A 21,863-nucleotide genomic window follows, 5' to 3' on the forward strand; every position below is an offset into this window, starting at 1 on the left:
AATATTGCCCTTTTAAATCGAATAATAAGAATACAGGGTTTATATAATTTGGTATTTGAATCAGCTTCATTAATTGAAGATGAGCTACGGTAGTTATTTTTTCTTATTAACCACTCGAATCAAATCGTTCGACAGCTTTTTCAAAACAAGCCATTTCAACCGAAGTAAAATCGCCACTTTAGTTTAAAAGTAAAAAGTATTGAAAATTAGTTTTAAGATTAAATTTAACAATTTTCGATTAATTGGAGAGTTTTACAACATTAGTAGACACACTCTCTCCAGTTTTATAAGAATAATTATCTCCGCACCAAGGTTCACTTTTTCATGAAACCTTCCCTGTGTAAAGTTGGCACTTCCATATCCGAGTAATTAAAAAACCAAATGCCATTCGATTGTCCATATTTATCCAGGAAAATTTTTCGTTGGTCCACCTTTAAAAAGTTATGCGAAGTGTTTTTTACGTAAAACAACATAAAAAAAAAATACATTTTTTTTACTGTGCTAAATCATATGTCCGTAGTTGTTCATCGTATGTCCATGTTTTGTTTATGGAAAATTTTTGTTTGTTCACCTGTTGTTAAAAAGTTATTTCAAAAACAAAAAAATTCTATGTGAAGTTGGCACTCCATATCCGAGAAATTAAAAATATACAAATACCATTCGTTTGTCCAGGAAAACTTAAATTTTGAGCACAGAAATCTTAATTCTGGGAACAAATAAGGTCGTAATTCCTGGCCTATCAAATTTCGAGATACACTGCAATCATTCTGCTTTCAAAGAGATATGAACTTAAAATATTACTTCAGAGTGGGTTTTCCAGAGTCCAAGGAAAATTGGTGTTTCAACAGGGGTGGACCATAATGAGAGGGCTGTTAGAGGCGTTGGTTCCACAATACATTTGAGATGGTTGGTGTTATGTGGGGACACGTTACAAGCAGTACATATGTTTTGTATGTCGGGGTTGATTTTGGATAGGTACGAGTTTAACCTGTTACAGTATCTAGATCGAAGTTAAGCTAGAGTGACTCGCTTTTCCCTAGGGAGTGTGCGTTCCTCTTCTGCAAGTTTAGGGTATTGTTCTTTGAGTACAGGTTTCACTGGGCAATTCCTGGCATAGAGGTCCGATGTCTGTTTGTGGAATTCACTGAGGAACTGCTTGTGTTTTTTGGCTTCATACGGCTGTGTTCTCAGGTGCTGTATTTCCTCATAATGCTTACGGAGATAACTCCTTAAGCCCCTGGGCGGTGTTGGCTCATCAATCAGATGTCTGTTGGGATGCCCAGGTTTCTGGGTATTTATCGGGAACTGTTTGGTTAGCATTTCATTTCTCCCCCTAACGGGGAGTATTCTCGCCTCATTATGTAGATGGTGTTCTGGGGACATAAGAAGACAACCCGTGGCGGTTCTGAGGGCAGTATTTTGGCAGGCCTGTAGCTACTTCCAGGGAGTAGTCTTTCGGCTTGGCGACCATATCGAGGACGCGTAGCATGCAATCGGTTGACCAATTGCTTTGCAAGTGGTAATGAGCGTCTCTTTATCTTTTCCCCAAGTACTGCCAGCAAGAGATTTGACGATTTTATTACCGCTCTGGATTTTCGGTACAATTGCGGCTGCATGCTCACCAAGATGTAGATCCTGATCAAACGTCACACCCAAGATTTTGGGGGTGTAAGACAGTCGGTAGAGTAGTGCCATTGACGTGGATGTTCAAAATGGTCGACAATTGGGACGTCCATATTGCAACTAAGGTCGCCGATGATTTAGTCGGTGAAGAAACTGGAGAGATCAGGGAGTTAGCCGTTTATTTTGTTGCAAGTCTCATCGATCTGTGGGCCTGGGCCTGTGGCCATTATTGTGCAGTCATCGGCGTAGGAAACGATAGTAACTCCTTCTGGGGGCAAAGGTAGCTTTGATATGTAGAATTTAAACAAAAGTGGGGATAGGACACCACCCTGTGTCACCCCTTGTTTAATTCTTCTTGGTTTTGATGTTTCGTTTCTAAATTGCACCGATGCCTGCCGACCACCCACATAATTTGCGATCCACCTTTTAGTACTTGGGGGAAGGGTAGACCCTTCCAGGTTTGCAGTAACGTGCCATGGTTGACCGTATCAAAAGCTTTTGATAGGTCTAGCGCAACGAGTACTGTTCTGTGGTGGGGATTTTGATTTAAACCGCAATGTATCTGGGTGCTAATGGCATTTAGCGCGGTGGTTGTGCTATGAAGTTTTCTAAAGCCATGCTGATGACAGGCTAGTTGCAAATTTGCTTTGAAATAGAGGAGCAAAATGGCTTCGTGTCTTGGCTACTGGCAATAGGAGAGATATCGGGCGATATGAATCTCCTATGTTAGCTGGTTTCCCAGGCTTTAGTAGCGGGACCACCTTGAACATTACAAAGGTGGAAAGGGACAGGTTGAAGATGTGCTAAACAGTTGAAACCCTCTATTCCTAGGCTTTTAGGCATCGGCATGGATATGCCGTCTGTTGGTTTATATCCCTTATTTGGGGTCGCCGGAATCGAGCTGTCTTATAAGGTCACGTTCTCTCGCTAAATTTGCGGCCTCCGCGGGAAAATGATGCCGGATTTCGGGAATTCTTCCGGCGGGAATAAAACGAGCCGTGGCGAATTCAATGACCTTGCGGAAAGCACGTTCCCCTTGGCGAGCATCAGTTGGGATAGGGAGGGCAGCAAAGCGACTGTCTGTAAAGGATGTGTACTCATCCCACTTTCTTTTTTTAATGTTTATGAAAGTGCGGTTTTCAATACCGATGAAGTCGCCGGTTCGCTCAAGCGAAATATGTATTGGCAGGTGGTCAGATGCCAATGTTACCATCGGTTGCCAGTTGACGCAGTTTACGAGTCCTGCGCTCACGATTGATATATCTGGCAAAGTGTGGCAGCTTCCTACGATACAAGTAGGGCGCCTCCGTTTATTGTGCAGAACGCCGTTTCTTCTATTGATCCGCCAACATCCCACCCTTACTGTCCGCCTGCAGGTTTGAATGCCATATATCGTGGTGAGCTCTGTGAAGTTGGCACCTACTTGGTCGAATAATTAAAAAAACCATATCTCATTCGTTTGTCCACCGTTTGTCCATGTTTGTCCAGGAAAATTTTTCGTTTGTCCACCTTTTGTTAAAAAGTTATTTCAAAAAAAAAAAAATCGTGTGTGAAGTTGGCACCTCCATTTGCGAGTATTTAAAAAAACTAAATGCCATTCGTTTGTCCAGGAAAAATTTTTGTTTGTCCACCTTTTGTTAAAAAGTTATTTCAAAAAAAAAAATCCCGTGTGAAGTTGGCACCTCCATTTACGAGTAATTAAAAAAACCAAATGCCATTCGTTTGTCCACTTTTGTCCAGGAAAAATTTTCGTTTGTCCACCTTTTGTTAAAAAGTTATAACAAAAACATTTTTTTTCGAAAAAACCCAAAAAATTTTTTGTTTCGCTTTATTGTGCTAAATTGTATGTCCGTCGTTTGGCCATCGTTTGTCCATGTTTGTCCAGGAAACATTTTCGTTTGTCCACCTTTTTTTAAAAAGTTATTTCAAAAAAACAAAAATCGTGTGTGAAGTTGGCACCTCCATTTACAAGTAATTAAAAAAACCAAATGCCATTCGTTTGTCCATCGTTTGTCCACGATTGTCCAGGAAAAATTTTCGTTTGTCCACCTTTTTTTAAAAAGTTATTTCAAAAACATTTTTTTTTCGAAAAAACCCAAAAAATTTTTGTTTCGCTTTATTGTTCTAAATCGTATGTCCGTCGTTTTCCCATCGTTTGTCCCTTTTTGTCCAGGAGAAATTTTCGTTTGTCCACCTTTTGTTAAAAAGTTATTTCAAAAAAACAAAAATCATGTGTGAAGTTGGCACCTCCATTTACGAGCAATTAAAAAAACCAAATGCCATTCGTTTGTCCAGGAAAAATTTCCTATTGTCCACCTTCTGTTAAAAAGTTATAACAAAAACATTTTCTTTTTGAAAAAACCCCAAAAAATTTTTGTTTCGTTTTATTGTGCTAAATCGTATGTCCGTCGTTTGCCCATCGTTTGTCCCTGTTTGTCCAGGAGAAGTTTTCGTTTGTCCACCTTTTGTTAAAAAGTTATTTCAAAAAAACAAAACTCATGTGTGAAGTTATAACAAAAATATTTTTTTTTCGAAAAACCCCAAAAGTTTTTTTCGCTTTTTGTGTCCGTCGTTTGCCTATCGTTTGTCAATATATTTGTCTACGAAAGATTTCCTATTGTCCACCTTTTGTTAAAAAATTATAACAAAATCATTTTTTTCGAAAAAAATCTAAACAATTGCTGCTCATGAAATTATGTGTAAATTTATTTGCGGCATTTAGTATTTTTTTATGTGGAAATATATGACAAACATTTGCTAACATAACGTGTTATAAAATTCGGCTCGCTCTTCTAACTCTCGAAGATCATTTTTCCCGGTAACTTCAAATTGCGTCGTGCTGGTTTTTTGTACTAACTCTGCATGTGTTAAAACAAGTAAGGAAGGCTAAGTTCGGACAGACCCGAACATTATATGCCAGCTGTGATCTACATGTTATACAGGATTTATTAATTTGCCACCTGTGGCGTTAGAAGTATTATGGAAAAAATTGAAAATGCGTACGATTTTTGTTTGTCTAAGAACAAGTTTTGCTTATTAACCTATTTTTTACAATCTGTAAACTAATAATAATAAAAAATATAAAAAATGTGGCTTATATAAGGCAATTTTCCATCCTTAGTCTACTATTGTCCCCCTTTTTGATTTATTATTATACATACATACTACTTTTGTATTTAAATTTTTTTTATTATTTCAAAGAAAAATAAAAAAAAAAATTGCCGCCTTTATATGCGAGTAATTAAAAGGATCAAATGTCATTCGTTTGTCCATCGTTCGTCCAGGAAAAATTTTCGTTTGTCCACCTTTTGTTAAAAAGTTAGAACAAAAACATTTTTCTTCGAAAAAACCCAAAAAAATTTTTGTTTCGCTTTATTATGCTAAATCGTATGTCCGTCGTTTGCCCATCGTTTGTCCATGTTTGTCCAGGAGAAATTTTCGTTTGTCCACCTTTTGTTAAAAAGTTATTTCAAAAAAACAAAAATCGTGTGTGAAGTTGGCACCTCCATTTACGAGTAATTAAAAAAACCAAATGCCATTCGTTTGTCCATCGTTTTTCCACGTTTGTCCACCTTTTGTTAAAAAGTTATTTCAAAAAAACAAAAATCATGTGTGAAGTTGGCACCTCCATTTACGAGCAATTAAAAAAACCAAATGCCATTCGTTTGTCCACCGTTTGTCCACGTTTGTCCAGGAAAAATTTTCGTTTGTCCACCTTTTGTTAAAAAGTTATAACAAAAACATTTTTTTTCGAAAAAACCCAAAAAAATTGTTGTTTCGCTTTATTGTGCTAAATCGTATGCCCGTCGTTTACCCATCGTTTGTCCATGTTTGTCCAGGCGAAATTTTCGTTTGTCCACCTTTTGTTAAAAAGTTATTTCAAAAAAACAAAAATCGTGTGTGAAGTTGGCACCTCCATTTACGAGTAATTGAAAAAATCAAATGCCATTCGTTTGTCCACGTTTTACCAGGAAAAATTTTCGTTTGTCCACCTTTTGTTAAAAAGTTATAACAAAAACAATTTTTTCCGAAAAAACCCAAAAAAAATTTTGTTTCGCTTTATTGTGCTAAATCGTATGTCCGACGTTTGCCCATCGTTTGTCCATGTTTGTCCAGGAGAAATATTCGTTTGTCCACCTTTTGTTAAAAAGTTATTTCAAAAAAACAAGAATCGTGTGTGAAGTTGGCACCTCCATTTACGAGTAATTAAAAAAACCAAATGCTATACGTTTGTCCATCGTTTGTCCACGTTTGTCCAGGAAAAATTTTCGTTTGTCCACCTTTTGTTAAAAAGTTATAACAAAAATATGCCTATAACAAAAATATTCTTTACAGCGTAGGTAAATGCAAAACTCTAATTCTACGAATCTTCAAATGACTTGCGCGCAGGATTTCTGATCTATTGAGAGCTCACCAGATACAATCCGTCACGACGTACGCCATTTTCCACATCACAACGTAACATTTCAGCCATAAGTCATTTTGGCAAAGAATATTTCCATTGATCTCTAGTGAAAGTTGTATTGTGGTGCTACCTCCATTAAACAAAATTTTACAGTTCAACGAAAATACAATTTTTTTAAACTACACGGAAAGTTTTAAATTGTACATAAAATTTACGGTGTTAGCATGAGCCAATAACGTTTGCACGATCACGTATCGAAAAGCAATTTCACTCAAACCAAAAAAATCGTAAAAATTATAATAAGTTATAGATCTTATGAGTACAGGTAGCCACCATTTCACATATTTTCCTAATCCGATTAACCAATTCAGTGCTATTGCGATTTAAAAAATTTATTTGAATCATGGATCATACAACACGATACTGGCCTAGCTTTACATTGTATATCTTGTTTCTTTTTTTTTTTTTGATGTTAGCACTTTTCTTCAAATTTATAGGGATCTTTACCATAAAACACGAAGGCTTGGTTGCATTTAGGAAATGTTTCGTTTTGATGTGGACCTCAAAATGTATGTTATATGGAATAATGTTTCATATTTCCAAACTTCATTTACATTGGTTTTACCACGTATTGACACATATTGTTATAGAAAAAAATCGCCATAAATTTAGCTGAAGTATTTATTAGTGAAAATTGTTAATAAATCAATTAAAACTCTGGAGAGTGGATGTGTATTTGAATATTATTTTCATAACGAAAGTACGAAAAAAATTAAATTTGTTTGCGTTTTCTCAAAAAATAAAATAAATTTTGAGTTACATACATGACATGGACAATAATTAACAACAAATTAGTTATAAATAATGATAATAGTTTGTCTGTAAATGCAAAACATGAATGTAAAAAACTTTGAATTCTGAACAATTTTAAAAAATTAATGGCCTTTGTATAGAAACCCTTATGTGTAACAATTACAGATGTCATGTATTCGAAAATTTTCAAATATCGCTGTCATATTTCGCTTTGAATATTCTAAGCTATTTTTTACTCTGAAAAAATTAAAATATAAAGGAATTATATTTATGACTTCATTTTAAAATAAAAATAATTTTTTTTATTTTTGATGACATACTTTTAATGAGTATGAGTTAGAGGTTTACGCTGATCACTTTTTTGGCGGCGGCGTAGGATCCACAGGTTATACCGGCGGCGAAGCTTGCGATTTTGAGTTGAAAGATGTTAATGGTTATATGCTCAGACCAAACTGTTTTTTCCCGGCCTTATACTTTAAGAGTCGTTTTGTGTCTCAATTTCCACCACGCACGTGCTGGCAGTGGAAAATGGCGTACGTCGTGACGGATTGTATCTGGTGAGCTCTCAATAGATCAGAAATCCTAGGCGCAAGTCATTTGAAGATTCGTGGAATTAGAGTTTTGCATTTACCTACGCTGCAAAGAATATTTTTGTTATAGGCATATTTTTGTTATAACTTTTTAACAAAAGGTGGACAAACGAAAATTTTTCCTGGACAATCGTGGAAAAACGATGGACAAACGAATGGCTTTTGGTTTTTTTAATTACTCGTAAATGGAGGTGCCAACTTCACACACGATTTTTGTTTTTTTGAAATAACTTTTTAACAAAAGGTGGACAAACGAAAATTTCTCCTGGACAAACATGGACAAACGATGGGCAAACGACGGACATAGGATTTAGCATAATAAAGCGAAACAAAAATTTTTTTGGGTTTTTTCGAAAAAAAATGTTTTTGTTCTAACTTTTTAACAAAAGGTGGACAAACGAAAATTTTTCCTGGACAAACGATGGACAAACGAATGACATTTGATCCTTTTAATTACTCGCATATAAAGGCGCCAATTTTTTTTTAAATTTTTCTTTGAAATAATAAAAAAAATTAAAATACAAAAGTAGTATGTATGTATAATAATAAATCAAAAAGGGGGACAATAGTAGACTAAGGATGGAAAATTGCCTTATATAAGCCACATTTTTTATATTTTTTATTATTATTAGTTTACAGATTGTAAACAATAGGTTAATAAGCAAAACTTGTTCTTAGACAAACAAAAATCGTACGCATTTTCAATTTTTTCCATAATACTTCTAACGCCATAGGTGGCAAATTAATAAATCCTGTGTAACATGTAGATCACAGCTGGCATATAATGTTCGGGTCCGTCCGAACTTAGCCTTCCTTACTTGTTTTAACACATGCAGTGTTAGTACAAAAAACCAGCACGACGCAATTTGAAGTTACCGGGAAAAATGATCTTCGAGAGTTAGAAGAGCGAGCCGAATTTTATAACACGTTATGTTAGCAAATGTTTGTCATATATTTCCACATAAAAAAATACTAAATGCCGCAAATAAATTTACACATAATTTCATGAGCAGCAATTGTTTAGATTTTTTTCGGAAAAAATGATTTTGTTATAATTTTTTAACAAAAGGTGGACAATAGGAAATCTTTCGTAGACAAATATATTGACAAACGATAGGCAAACGACGGACACAAAAAGCGAAAAAAACTTTTGGGGTTTTTCGAAAAAAAAATATTTTTGTTATAACTTTTTAACACGAGGTGGACAAACGAAAATTTTTCCTGGACAATGGTGGACAAACGAATAGCATTTGGTTTTTTTAATTACTCGTAAATGGAGGTGCCAACTTCACACACGAGTTTTGTTTTTTTTGAAATAACTTTTTAACAAAAGGTGGACAAACGAAAATTTTTCCTGGACAATCGTGGACAAACGATGGACAAACGAATGGCATTTGGTTTTTTTAATTACTTGTAAATGGAGGTGCCAACTTCACACACGATTTTTGTTTTTTTGAAATAACTTTTTAACAAAAGGTGGACAAACGAAAATGTTTCCTGGACAAACATGGACAAACGATGGGCAAACGACGGACATACGATTTAGCATAATAAAGCGAAACGAAAAATTGTTTGGGTTTTTTCGAAAAAAAATGTTTTTGTTATAACTTTTTAACAAAAGGTGGACAAACGAAAATTTTTCCTGGGCAAACGTGGACAAACGATGGACAAACGAATGGCATTTGGTTTTTTTAATTACTCGTAAATGGAGGTGCCAACTTCACACGGGATTTTTTTTTTTTGAAATAACTTTTTAACAAAAGGTGGACAAACGAAAATTTTCCCTGGACAAACGATGGACAAACGAATGGCATTTAGTTTTTTTAAATACTCGCAAATGGAGGTGCCAACTTCACACGCGATTTTTTTTTTTTTTGAAATAACTTTTTAACAAAAGGTGGACAAACGAAAATTTTTCCTGGACAAACATGGACAAACGGTGGACAAACGAATGAGATATGGGTTTTTTAATTATTCGACCAAGTAGGTGCCAACTTCACAGAGCTATCGTGGTGGGCATTGAAATCGCCTAAGATAATGCGATTATCGCCAGTGAGTAGTGCTCTGATATTAGGGCGGTATCCACTGGGCCAACAGGTGGCAGGAGGGATGTAGATGTTGATGATTTCTAGGTTTACATCGCCTGACCGGACAGATAAGCCGTGACGTTCTAAGACACTGTCCCTGCGGCCGATGTCGGGATCAAATATATTATATTGCACTGAGTGGTGTATGATAAACGTGATACCGCTGCCATTTACACTCTCACGACCTTTTCTGTGGACATTATACCCAGGTCTGCAGAACACATCTTGCTGTGAGTTTAGTCTCTTGAATCGCAGCGATGCGGATGTTATGCCGCTTAATGAAATCGACTATCTCCGTGATTTTCCCAGTTAATCCATTATCCATTACAGTTTAACTGCAGAATTCTGAAGTGCAGCGGGGAGACGTCGTCACTCTAGGGGTAAGTCACGGGACATATGGCGCGAGCAGCAGCGGGTACTTGTTGTGGCTTGATGAGCAGCAGAGCTGCTGGAAGGTAGTGGGAGGGCGCTGAAGCGTAGACTACGGGAGACCCTTGGGCGTGAACAGCAAGGAGCCACAAAAGATTTATAAAAGTTAGGAGGACGTCGGGTTTTGGGATATAGCCTAGAGCAACCAGTCCGATGCAACCATCCCTTGCACGCGACACACTGACAAGAGTAAGACCGTCCTAAGAAGATTTTTAAGGACTTCCTTTGTTTAAATGAACAAAAGTCAACAAAATATGTGTCCTTATACAAAGACATATTCTTGCTGAACTTTGATTTTAAAACATATATAGAAATTGTAAAAATATTTATGAGAAATAAAAATATAAGGGTGGAGCGCAATTAATTGACTATATATTGATAAGTTGGCTCCTTTTCTGCAAACTTTCCTATCCATGTTCGCTCCACTTTTATGTGTTACGTGGCTGACTGTTTGGGTGGTGAGGAGCGGCGGCAAGCAGGTATGCTTGCGGGCCCAGGCTAGCTCGTCGTCTTGGGCGGGGTATTGCACCACCGACCTCACTGGCAGCCACATGAACAAGAAGAGGGTTCATACCTGCATGTGTGTAGAAAGGAGAGAAAAATCTGAAAAAGATAGAAATAAACGTGAGGGGGAAAGCATAAGAAGAAAAAGATGAAGGCCTGTCTTGTCAGGTGGAGACTCCCCCCCCGTCGTTAGTCGTTTTCCCTATACTCACCTTCACCTCACCTCGCCGCGCGCAAGCTCAGCACCTACACCGAATGGATTCAACCTAGCCCTGCATACTTGCAACAACGACTAAAATCTTCATCCATCCATAATTTACAAATTTTATTTACGAGATAGATCCCTGATTAATATTAATAAGTAATACCCTAATACTAATATGCCTACTTCGAATATACTTAGATTCAACCTAGGTAAAAGAAGTTACAACGGATTCCAAAAAAATTATAATTCAACTTAACGTCTAATTATTAATTATTCAAATTCAAAATTTCAAATACCGGATGTATAAATATAAAAGCAATAAAAATTAAATACAAAAACCAACCTAACTTAGGTATAATGATAGTACGAAAATTGCTACGTCCTAGCGCTAATCTTCAAATTCAGTTTGACTTCATGTAACAGAAATGTATATACATAAGCTTAATAATTATTCCATGAATATCCTAATCAAAATACTTGACAATTTGGTGGGGGGGGGGGGGGGGTGAGGTCACCCTAATGTCTATGCCAAAGTATCTACTCCACATATGTGGTTTTGCTTGTTATCTGCAAATCCCTGATCTTCCTCAATAAAATGAATGTACCTACGTAGAATACGGAGAGCAGTAAAATAAAACCAGCAAAAAAAAATTTACGTATAAATGTATGTTAGGAAAATTGTGTATGCAAATATATTTTCACTCTTTGTCAATTCTTAGCATATACAATTTGAGCATGCCCATGCCCTAGGGATTGACAGCTAATATATGTGCATACAAACATATAAACTCAATTGAAAACTCAAATCATAATAAATTTATTTGACACTCACCAAGTTACTCAATCCGTTGGATGCGTCTTCATGCAGTTGAGCACCTGTGTTACAAAAAGTGAAACAAACTCAAATCATACCTGCTTGCGATTCATGCATACATTTATCACTCAATTGCACAGCAAGATCGCTCGCAAATGATCTTGGGCCGTGAGTTGTTAGTAGTAGGGAAATAAAAAACGTGGTTACGCGTGTAAAAAGATATGGGTCCTCACAAAAATTATTTTTGTGGCGGAAATTACGGCCACGTTAACGAACGTGGTGTGCGCTGCAAAAAAAAAGATGGTATGTTCGTGAGCAAAATCTCCAAAAAAAAAAAAGGAAAGGTTATTTTGTGCCCAAATAAACTAAATTTCCTAAGTTCTAGCTAGTCGTGGGATGAAAGTATGAGAAGGGAATGGGAAAATATGTGTAAAAGTAATGCTTACAAAATAGTGACCAAGTGCACAAAGGGAATGCAATCAAAGGGGACCAAAGACTATGATAAGATGAATGTCATAAAAGAAGCAAAATTGCAAGAGAACTGAGAAAAAAAAGGAATGCCAGTTAACGTGAGCTCAAAGACAAATTAAAAATAAAATTGTGCAGAAAAAAAATTAAAAGGAAATGACACTGGGAAATAGTTTTAATGACAACGCAAATTAGTTGACCAAGAAAACGACTAAACTTCTGCTCCCAATCCCCCTTTCCGGTTAAAATTACCCCAGTTTTACAAATATGAAATTATATGGATACTTCTGTTAATACATACAATAATCTAACAAAAATATCAAAAAAGAAATGAGATCTGTGCCCGCTCGGATGTCGGGGCTGATTCTTCTCCACTTGGTGTTGTTGCAGTTACGGTTGACATCACCGTCTTCAAATGTTTCTGGCTTTTCTGGCTCTGGTGTATTGCACAGTAAAATGATCCGGACCCCTTTTGAAGTAGTGCCGATATGTACAATCGCCGTGTTGTTGTTGTTGCGTTTCCCAAGCAAAGGTGATCTGTTATGGGTGGTGCCACCAAATAAATGTGTCGAAGTTGTTGTGTGCTGCTACGCCTTTTGTTGCCAGGAATACATATATGTATAAACAAAATTTAGTATTTTTGGTTACCCTGCTGGGTGCTCCTTTTGTGGTTGTTATATCTGTGCTTTGCGAAGTTGTTGTTGTCATACTAATGCGGCTTTTAGCCGCCAACGATCATGGCTTTTAGACCCTTTCTTGGCAATACCTGTGCCCAGCGTGTCCTTCAGAAAGAAAAAAAAAATAATATGAAAATTATAAAAAAAACCTTCCGCATAGCTAGGATTTTGGTTGTTTATGTACGTACATATATGCCTTACATGTTTGCATGGTTAATATACTCACCTACCAACATATATCTGTATGAAGGTGTGAATACATGTATGTACTTTGCTTTTAGCTTGCTTGGAAAGTTGGCTATTATGGAAGCCACCTCCCCAGAGCGCATGCCGGATTGGCAAAAAAACCACAAAAAGCACACAAACGAAAGGTTGATCTTACCTGGTGCTATGACTTTGATTCCAGTATCCAAATAAAATCTAGAGGCAGCTGTTTTTCCGCTTTGCTCGGCACGAATCGCGAGTACTTTGCGGCGCGCACAACACAATTTAAGAAAACTTTCAATAGGTATCTCTACCAGTCAACGGTTTAAACCGCGCACTACAAATTTTAACTTTCCTTTTTTTTTAACTATTTGGCACTTCACCGTGTATCTTTTTCTTCGCACTTCGCTCGGCACAGTTAAAAATGAAACTTTGGCCCGTTGCCTAACATTCTGCCCTTTTATATCTGTCGCCGTGGTAGCGAAACTTACCCAAGATGGAAAGGTCCAATACATACAAGCCCTTGCTTTCGGAAATCCCGTAGCCGTATCTGCACGCTCGCACATTCATTCATTCAAACACTTGTACATGCACACATCCTAGATTAGATACCTCAATGTTGCTGCGCATTTAGCAACACGGTAGCAGCTACAAGCACGATGATGCTGAAGCGACTCATTACTTCCGCAACATTGCGGCAGTCACTTAACATAGAAACATGTTGCCCCACATTAAAGCCAGTGTGGTGAAAGGCTGTCGTTACACATGATAACCTTTCTTTTAGATTTCATATTGTAATCCTCTCAATGAGCGGGTCGAACCGGAACAAGACAAAAAAAATTTAACATTGGGTAATTTGCAGTAATTTAACCGTTAAACAAAAAAAAAAACAAAAAATTGCCGCTATCATATTTTAAAATGAAGCAGAACAAGGAATAGTATGTCATATAACCTAATTATGAGTCTTATTGCACATATAAAGTCAAAGATCATCACAAGATTCGAGCGGCCTTAGCAGGCATTAACACGTGCTTTTTTTTCAAGATAGTTAAACACAGTTTATAAGTCAAACTTACGAAGTTGATCATAAAAAATGTTTAGCATTGTAACTTTATAAATGGTGGATATATCCAGTTAAGTACTAATTATCATAGAATTATGTTTAATCTTGAAATAATATTTATTTTGTACAGGAGTACAAGTGTGTTTAATTTCATTACAGTACATTTCCTTAAATGAAAGTTATTGCAAAACAAGTAAGGAAGGCTAAGTTCGGGTGTAACCGAGCATTACATACTCAGCTGAGGGCTTTGGAGACAAAATAAGGGAAAATCACCATTTAGGAAAATGAACCTAGGGTAACCCTGAAATGTGTTTGTATGACATGGTTATTAAATGGAAGGTATTAAAGAGTATTTTAAAAGGGAGTGGGTCATAGTTCTATAGGTGGACGCCATTTCGGAATATCGCCATAAAGGTGGACCAGGGGTGACCCTAGAATGAGTTTGTACGATATGGGTATCAAATGAAAGGTGTTAATGAGTATTTTAAAAGGGAGTGGGCCATAGTTCTATAGGTGGACGCCATTTCGGGATATCGCCATAAAAGTGGACCAGGGGTGACTCTAGAATGTGTTTGTACGATATGGGTATCAAATGAGAGGTGGTAATGAGCACTTTAAAAGGGAGTGATAAAGGTGGACCAGGGGTGACTCTAGAATCTCTTTGTACGATATGGGTATCAAATGAAAGGTGCTAATGAGTATTTTAAAAGCGAGTGAGTCTTAGTTCTATAGGTGGACGCCTATTCGAGATATCGTCATAAAGGTGGACCAGAGGCGACTCTAGAATGTGTTTGTACGATATGGGTATCAAAGAGTATTTTAAAAGGGAGTGGGTCATAGTTCTATAGGTGGACGCCATTTCGGAATATCGCCATAAAGGTGGACCAGGGGTGACTCTAGAATGAGTTTGTACGATATGGGTATCAAATGAAAGGTGTTAATGAGTATTTTAAAAGGGAGTGGGCCATAGTTCTATAGGTGGACGCCATTTCGGGATATCGCCATAAAAGTGGACCAGGGGTGACTCTAGAATGTGTTTGTACGATATGGGTATCAAATAAGAGGTGGTAATGAGCACTTTAAAAGGGAGTGATAAAGGTGGACCAGGGGTGACTCTAGAATCTCTTTGTACGATATGGGTATCAAATGAAAGGTGTTAATGAGTATTTTAAAAGGGAGTGATCCTTAGTTCTATAGGTGGACGCCTTTTCGAGATATCGCCATAAAGGTGGCCCAGGGGTGACTCTAGGATCTCTTTGTACGATATGGGTATCAAATGAAAGGTGTTAATGAGTATTTTAAAAGGGAGTGGGCCTTAGTTCTATAGGTGGACGCCTTTTCGGGATATCGCCATAAAGGTGGACCAGGGGTGACTAGAATGTGTTTGCGCGATATGGGTATCAAATGAAAGGTGTTAATGTAATGTGTTAATGAGTGAACTAAGTTTAGTAAAGATATATCGATTTTTGCTCAAGTTATCATGTTAACGGCCAAGCGGAAGGACAGGCGGTCGACTGTGTACAAAAACTGGGCGTGGCTTCAACCGAATTTGCCCATTTTCACAGGAAACAGTCATCGTCATAGAATCTATGCCCCTACCAAATTTCACAAGGATTGGTAAATTGTTGTTCGAATTATGGCATTAAGAGTATTCTAGACGAATTAAATCAAAAAGAGCGGAGCCACGCCCATTTTGAAAATTTCTTTTTTTTTTGTATTTTGTAGCACCATATCATTACTGGAGTTGAATGTTGACATAATTTACTTATATACTGTAAAGATATAAAATTTTACTTAAAAAATTTTTTTTTTTTAAAGTGGGCGTGTTCGGGTTCCGATTTTGCAAATTTTTATTTAGCACACATGTAGTAATAGGAGTAACGCTTCTGCCAAATTTCATCATTATATCTTCAACGACTGCCAAATTACACGCCCATTGTCCAAAATTGTACTAATTTTCTATTCTGCGTAATAAGGTCAACCCACCTACCAAGTTTCATCGCTTTATTCGTCTTTGGTAATGAATAATCGCACTTTTTCTGTTTTTCGAAATTTTCGATATGGAAAAAGTGGGCGTGGTTGCAGTCCGATTTCGTTCATTTTAAATAGCGATCTGAGATGAGCGCCCAGGAATCGACATACCACATTTCATCAAGATATCTCAAAATTTACTGAAGTTATCGTGTTTACGGACGGACGGACGGACGTACATGGCTAAATGAATTTCTTTTTTCGCCCAGATCATTTTGATATATAGGAGTCTATATCTATCTCGATTATTTTATGCCGTTACGGATTGCCGTTATGCGAACAAAGTTAATATACTCTGTGAGCTCTGCTCAGCTGAGTATAAAAACGTGTCAGGGATAGACCGATGAATGGATGAGCAATGCTAACATAAACTCTTTTTCGGTTGACACAACAGAATTCTGGTTGACTTAATTAGGATATCGAAACAAATCGATAGGCGCTACCACCGATCAAGTCGGTAGTGGCTACCGAAAAAATCGGATTTTTTCCGAGAAGTTTGGTAATCTATCTATCTATTGCGTTAAGCGCATCTGTATGAATAACTGCTAATGTGACGGGGTTTTAAATTAGATATAAATACTGAGTGACATAGCTATATACTATTTGCCAATAATCGAAAAATGAAAGTTTTTGAAGTAAATTTTTATTGCGAGTAATCTTTGAGTGGTGATCATTCGACCACTCTACTCAAACCAACTATCCAAATAGTGGGATTCGATTAATAGACGGATAAAAATGTTATATTAGAACACTCGATCAATTAAATTATTTAAATAGTTTGAAGAGTCCTTATACGACTATTTATTTCAAAGTATAATGCACAGTAGTTATGTGTTTGGATTTCTGTCCTGTTGGTTGACCCTAAAGATGGCAGAATATATTTTACTGGAGGTTTTTTAATTTTCGAATCAATGGCAAGAGATTACAGCTACAGGCTGTTCGAGCAAATAAATGCATACATTGCATATACTATGTACATACATATGCATTTACAAACGTACCCCGTAAAAAAAATTTAACTTTATACATGGCTTATTTCATAGAACCAAAATTCCTAAGGAATGAGGCCATAAGGAATATTATTTTTATGGCCTGTTCCTTATAATACTCCTAATTTTTCTGTACTTATGTCATCAGGTATAAGATGTACATAAGGCTATATAAAAAGTCATTAGGCAGAATTTAAACATTATATTAAGGCTAAACAACAAATTAAACTACGGCTTTAATAAGCTATTATAATAAGACATGTTTCGTTTATCTTAAGAGCTTTTGTAAGGCTTATAACTCACACAAAATCTGCCTTACATAAAGCCTTATAATAAGATACTACTTCCTGTATTATGACCTTAATGTAAGGCTTATAAGACGATTGAAATCAGCCTTACATGAGGCGTGATAATAAGGCAATGCATTGAGTACAATTGCCTAATTAAGAGAACTACGAACCACGTAGAATAAAGAAAAACATTTCATATTTTAACCTATTTATAAGTCTTATAGCACATATAAAATCATACTAGCATAGGACTTATAATAAGACATCGTCTGACTCTAAACTCCCAAATTATTTTAAATTCTTTCATCCAAGTTACGGAACAATTAATATGACAAATACTGTTTGAAAGTTTTCCTAAAGAGAGTCACTCCTCTGCAGTGGTTCGGCCAGCCTAGAATGTGTATATCAGCCATGAATAAGTTCTCTCCAAAAATTCATTTGCCAGTTGTCATTTCCCAAATGTCGTTTGCGTGAAACCAGTGCACCTTATTGCTTACAACCGCTTTTTGCTGGGTATGTACATATATTTGGACGTTATAGTTAGCCTACAAAAAATAGTGCGACTAATTCCTAAAGAGAGCGGTCTCCGATTGATCTCTTTTGTCTACATTGGGGCATAATCGATCCCTTCTAGTCCCTTTTAGGTACAGTTGGGATTAGTCAGGTTGAAATCTATGTAGCCCATTTTAAGAAACATAAAAAAGCGGCAACGAAGTGAGTTAAATAAAAATGGTTTTAGGTGATTGATTCGAATTATTTGAAAAAAAATGCGGAGCCCTATACCGAACCTAATGGACCATATGGAACATATCGTCGACCTATATCTCTTGGAATGAGTTGGTGACTTAATAATTTTTCGCATAGATGTATCTAACAATTTTGTGCAAGTTTTAACATTTCGCTTAAAATGTACATATCCTGTGCCATACGAAAACTAACACTTCATTCCCATATGGGTACATAGGGGATTGGTCCTCTTCATAGGATATGCTCAAAAAAAGGGAACAGTTCAACGCATACAAACAGATCAAAACTGGCATTAGTCGCATGATTCTTTGCGACTCATCCTAGACTAATCGCATTTTTTGCAGGGTGATAACTTGCATACATCTTTCTTGAGACACTAATGACGCACTTAGTACATTTCCATCCTATACATACACTGTCGTAACTGTGTTATACATACACTGTCGTAACTGTGTATTAATATGTATATAGAGATCATTGTACAAACATTTTACACACCAAAAACTACTTATTTATTTGAAGAACTATGTTTTTGTTGGATCCTTGCTTATTAAAAAACAGGAAATATATTTTGATCTAAATTTGTTAAATTGTTTACAATTAATATTCTTAAACACTAATAAATAAAATTCTTAAAAAATAATAAATATAGTTCAAGAAAACTAAAAAAAATTTTAAATAATTTCGAACTAAAAAGTTAAAAATAAGTTTAAAGCAATAATGGACGAAAAATGCTAGTATTATTGTGAAAAAAGCGTCGGGGGCTCGTTATACGAAAATTATGGCACAAAGCGCCCAGGCTTTTTTAACAATATCAAATCTTGCAATCGATTTTTAAGTAACCTCTCATTGTGCTACAAACCTGAAACTTCACATAATATGTGGTCACAAGGCTTAACAGGACAAGTGTGGTTTTTGCGTTTTTCAGGAGAGCATTTTAAAGATTTAAATTATAATCTGGAAAAAGTTTTCGCGGGAATCGAACAAACTTTTTGGAATATCTCAGATGATATTCTATGCATCTTATGCTGGCAGGTAACTTACATAAATACTATTAGTTTTCCAAACACGCTTAAAAACGTAATTTATACCTTTTTTCCTAAAAATAATTTGACATAGACGAAAGACGTAAGTAAACTTATGCTATTATTCCGAACTACAGTCTTACCATCTGGTGACACAATTCAAGTTATGCCTATAGGCCGTAACAATAAAAAAATTTTTTAAAATGGGCGTGGCACCGCGCACTTGTGATAAAATAAATTTTACAAATATTATTAATCATAAATCAAAAATCGCTGAACCTATTGTAACAAAATAGAGCAGAGAGGTTTGCCTTTACTATAAGGAATGCTTTGAAGAAAAATTAACGAAATCGGTTAAGGACCACGCCCACTTTTATATAAAAGATTTTTAAAAGGGTCGTGGATGAATAAAATAAGCTATATCTTTGCAAAAAATAGTTTTATATCAATGGTATTTCATTTACCCAAGTGGATTTATAACAATAAATGGAAAAAACTTCAAATTTTAAAAAATGGGCGTGGCACCGCCCCCTTTATGACTAAGCAGTTTTCTATGTTTCGGGAGCCATAACTCGAAGACCAATTAACGGATCGCAATAAAATTGGGTACAAAAATGTTCCCTATAGCAGGAAATATTTCTAGTAAAAATGGACGAGATCGGTTAAAGACCACGCCCACTTTTTTATAAAAGATTTTTAAAAGGGTCGTAGACGAAAATAATAAGCTATATCTTAGCGAAAAAGAGCTTTGTATCAATAGAATTTTTTTAGAATAATAAGCTATAAGTTAGCAATGATATTTCACTTATCAAGTTTTATTGTAAGAGGAAATGGGGAGACATTTTTTTTAAACGGGCGATGCCACGTGAAATGTAGAAAAGAAATTTATCTGAAATCAAATGTACAATCGAAGCTCACGCTGAGTAAATAATGTTCGTTACACCCGAACTTATACACCTTACTTTTTTTTAGTATAAGAATACTTGTGCTGTTTTGTCAAAACTGTTGTCATATTATTGAACTCAGTTAAGCCTCGTTTTCATTATGGCATATACATATGTCGTCAAATGTTGCCAAAATAATGAAAACGGGCTGCCAAATAGTGTCAGTTGCGTTTGTAGTCAGGTTTGACAGCTCACTGTCAGACAAAATGGCATCCAAGTGAAAACGACCAAGTTTCAGTTTGCCAGGACAGTTGGAAACGTTTGACACACAAAAAAGATTTGAAGAAGATTCTGGCAAATCTGTCATTAAACGAGCAATTTGTTTGTTTGTTTAGCCGAACGATCTCGGGAACGGCTCAACCGATTTAAATGAAATTTGGCACAGAGATAATGTATCCCCTTCTAAGACTTTCTACTTAAGTGTTGCCACTCAGAATGTCTCACAAGGTTGCCACCTATTCGAAATTAAAACAAAATTGCATGACATATACCGATATGGGTATCAAACGAAAGGTATTTCACTCCGCATTACAATAGGAACATTTTTGAGTAGGGTTGCCATTTAGGGTTGCCACCTATTCGAAATTAAAAAAAAATTGCATGAGATATGCCGATATGAATATCAAATGAAAGGTATTTCACTCCGCATTACAATAGGGACATTTTTGAGTAGGGTGGCCATTTAGGGTTGCCACCTATTCGAAATTTAAAAAAAGTGCATGAGATGCCGATATGGGTATCAAACGAAAGGTATTTTACTCTGCATTACAATAGGAAAATTTTTGAGTAGGGTTGCCATTTAGGGTTGCCACCTATTCGAAATTTAAAAAAATTGCAAGAGATATGCCGATATGGGTATCAAACGAAAGGTATTTCACTCCGCATTACAATACGCACATTTTTGAGTAGGGTTGCCGTTTGGAGTTGGAGTAGTTGGAGGACCTAATGCATGAGTCAGCTTCAAATTCTGCAATTTTCGTTCACCCAGTCGGTAGTACCACTGAAAAAAGGAAGCGGGTAAGAAAATTGACTGAAAAATGGACAGCCGAGTAAACGGAGAAGCTATTGCAGGAAGTAGAGGTCAGGGAGGGGACCTTGAATTTTGTTTCGCCTCAAAACAGGGACCGGAATTTGAGGGAGGCTCAATGGAAAGATGTCGCGGATATTTTAAAGATGTCGCGATTTGAGGTATCTGCCAAGTGGAACAGCCTGCACCACTCTTTCCGCGTGAGTTCTTTTTTTCTTTATAAATATACTAGCCTTAACCTGCGGCCCCGTCCGTAAGGAGAAAATGAAATATATGGGCTATTCACGTTAGCCTGCTTATCAAGTTATCTGTTTTAAACATTTTTTCTGTCTAATGCACTTTATTTTTGTAATTGAGTAAACAAAAGATCTATATGAGCTGATAACCTGATAGGATCCAACAAATGATCCCGAATTTATCCAGAAAAAGCCATGAATTGACCCCGACGATATCGCAGAAATGCCCCGGAAGGGTCTCCAAAAGTTCCCGGAATAGTCCCAAAAAAAAAAACCCGAAATGACAACAACACGATTCTAGACTTTTCCAGAGAACCACACAGAAATGATGCCGGAAGGGTCCCCAAACGATCCCGAAAACCATCCAGAAATGACCCGGAAGGGTCTCCAAAAGTTCCCGGAATAGTCCCAAAAAACCCGAAATGACAACGACACGATTCTAGACTTATCCAGAGAACCACACAGAAATGATGCCGGAAGGGTCCCCAAACGATCCCGTACAGATCCCGAAAACCCTCCAGAATCCCAAATGATCCCGTATTAGTCGCGAAAAAGTCCCGAAATGACCCCGACGCGATCCCGGACGGATACCCAAAACCATCTAGAAATGGTACCGGAAGGTACTCCAAATGATCCCGAAAAAGTCCCGAAATGACCCTGATGGGATCCCGGACGGATCCCTAAAACCCTCC

The 21,863-nt window shown here is 36.6% G+C and overlaps 1 protein-coding gene across 2 annotated transcripts in view; it reads left to right on the forward strand.

Annotated features, from left to right (window-relative positions):
* The window catches only part of Tis11 (Tis11 zinc finger protein), a 292,416-nt gene that overhangs the window by 77,860 nt on the left and 192,693 nt on the right, over positions 1-21,863 (forward strand). The window lies entirely within an intron of this gene.

This window comes from Eurosta solidaginis, chromosome 4 (assembly GCF_040869045.1).
Source record: "Eurosta solidaginis isolate ZX-2024a chromosome 4, ASM4086904v1, whole genome shotgun sequence".
NCBI lineage: Eukaryota > Metazoa > Arthropoda > Insecta > Diptera > Tephritidae > Eurosta > Eurosta solidaginis.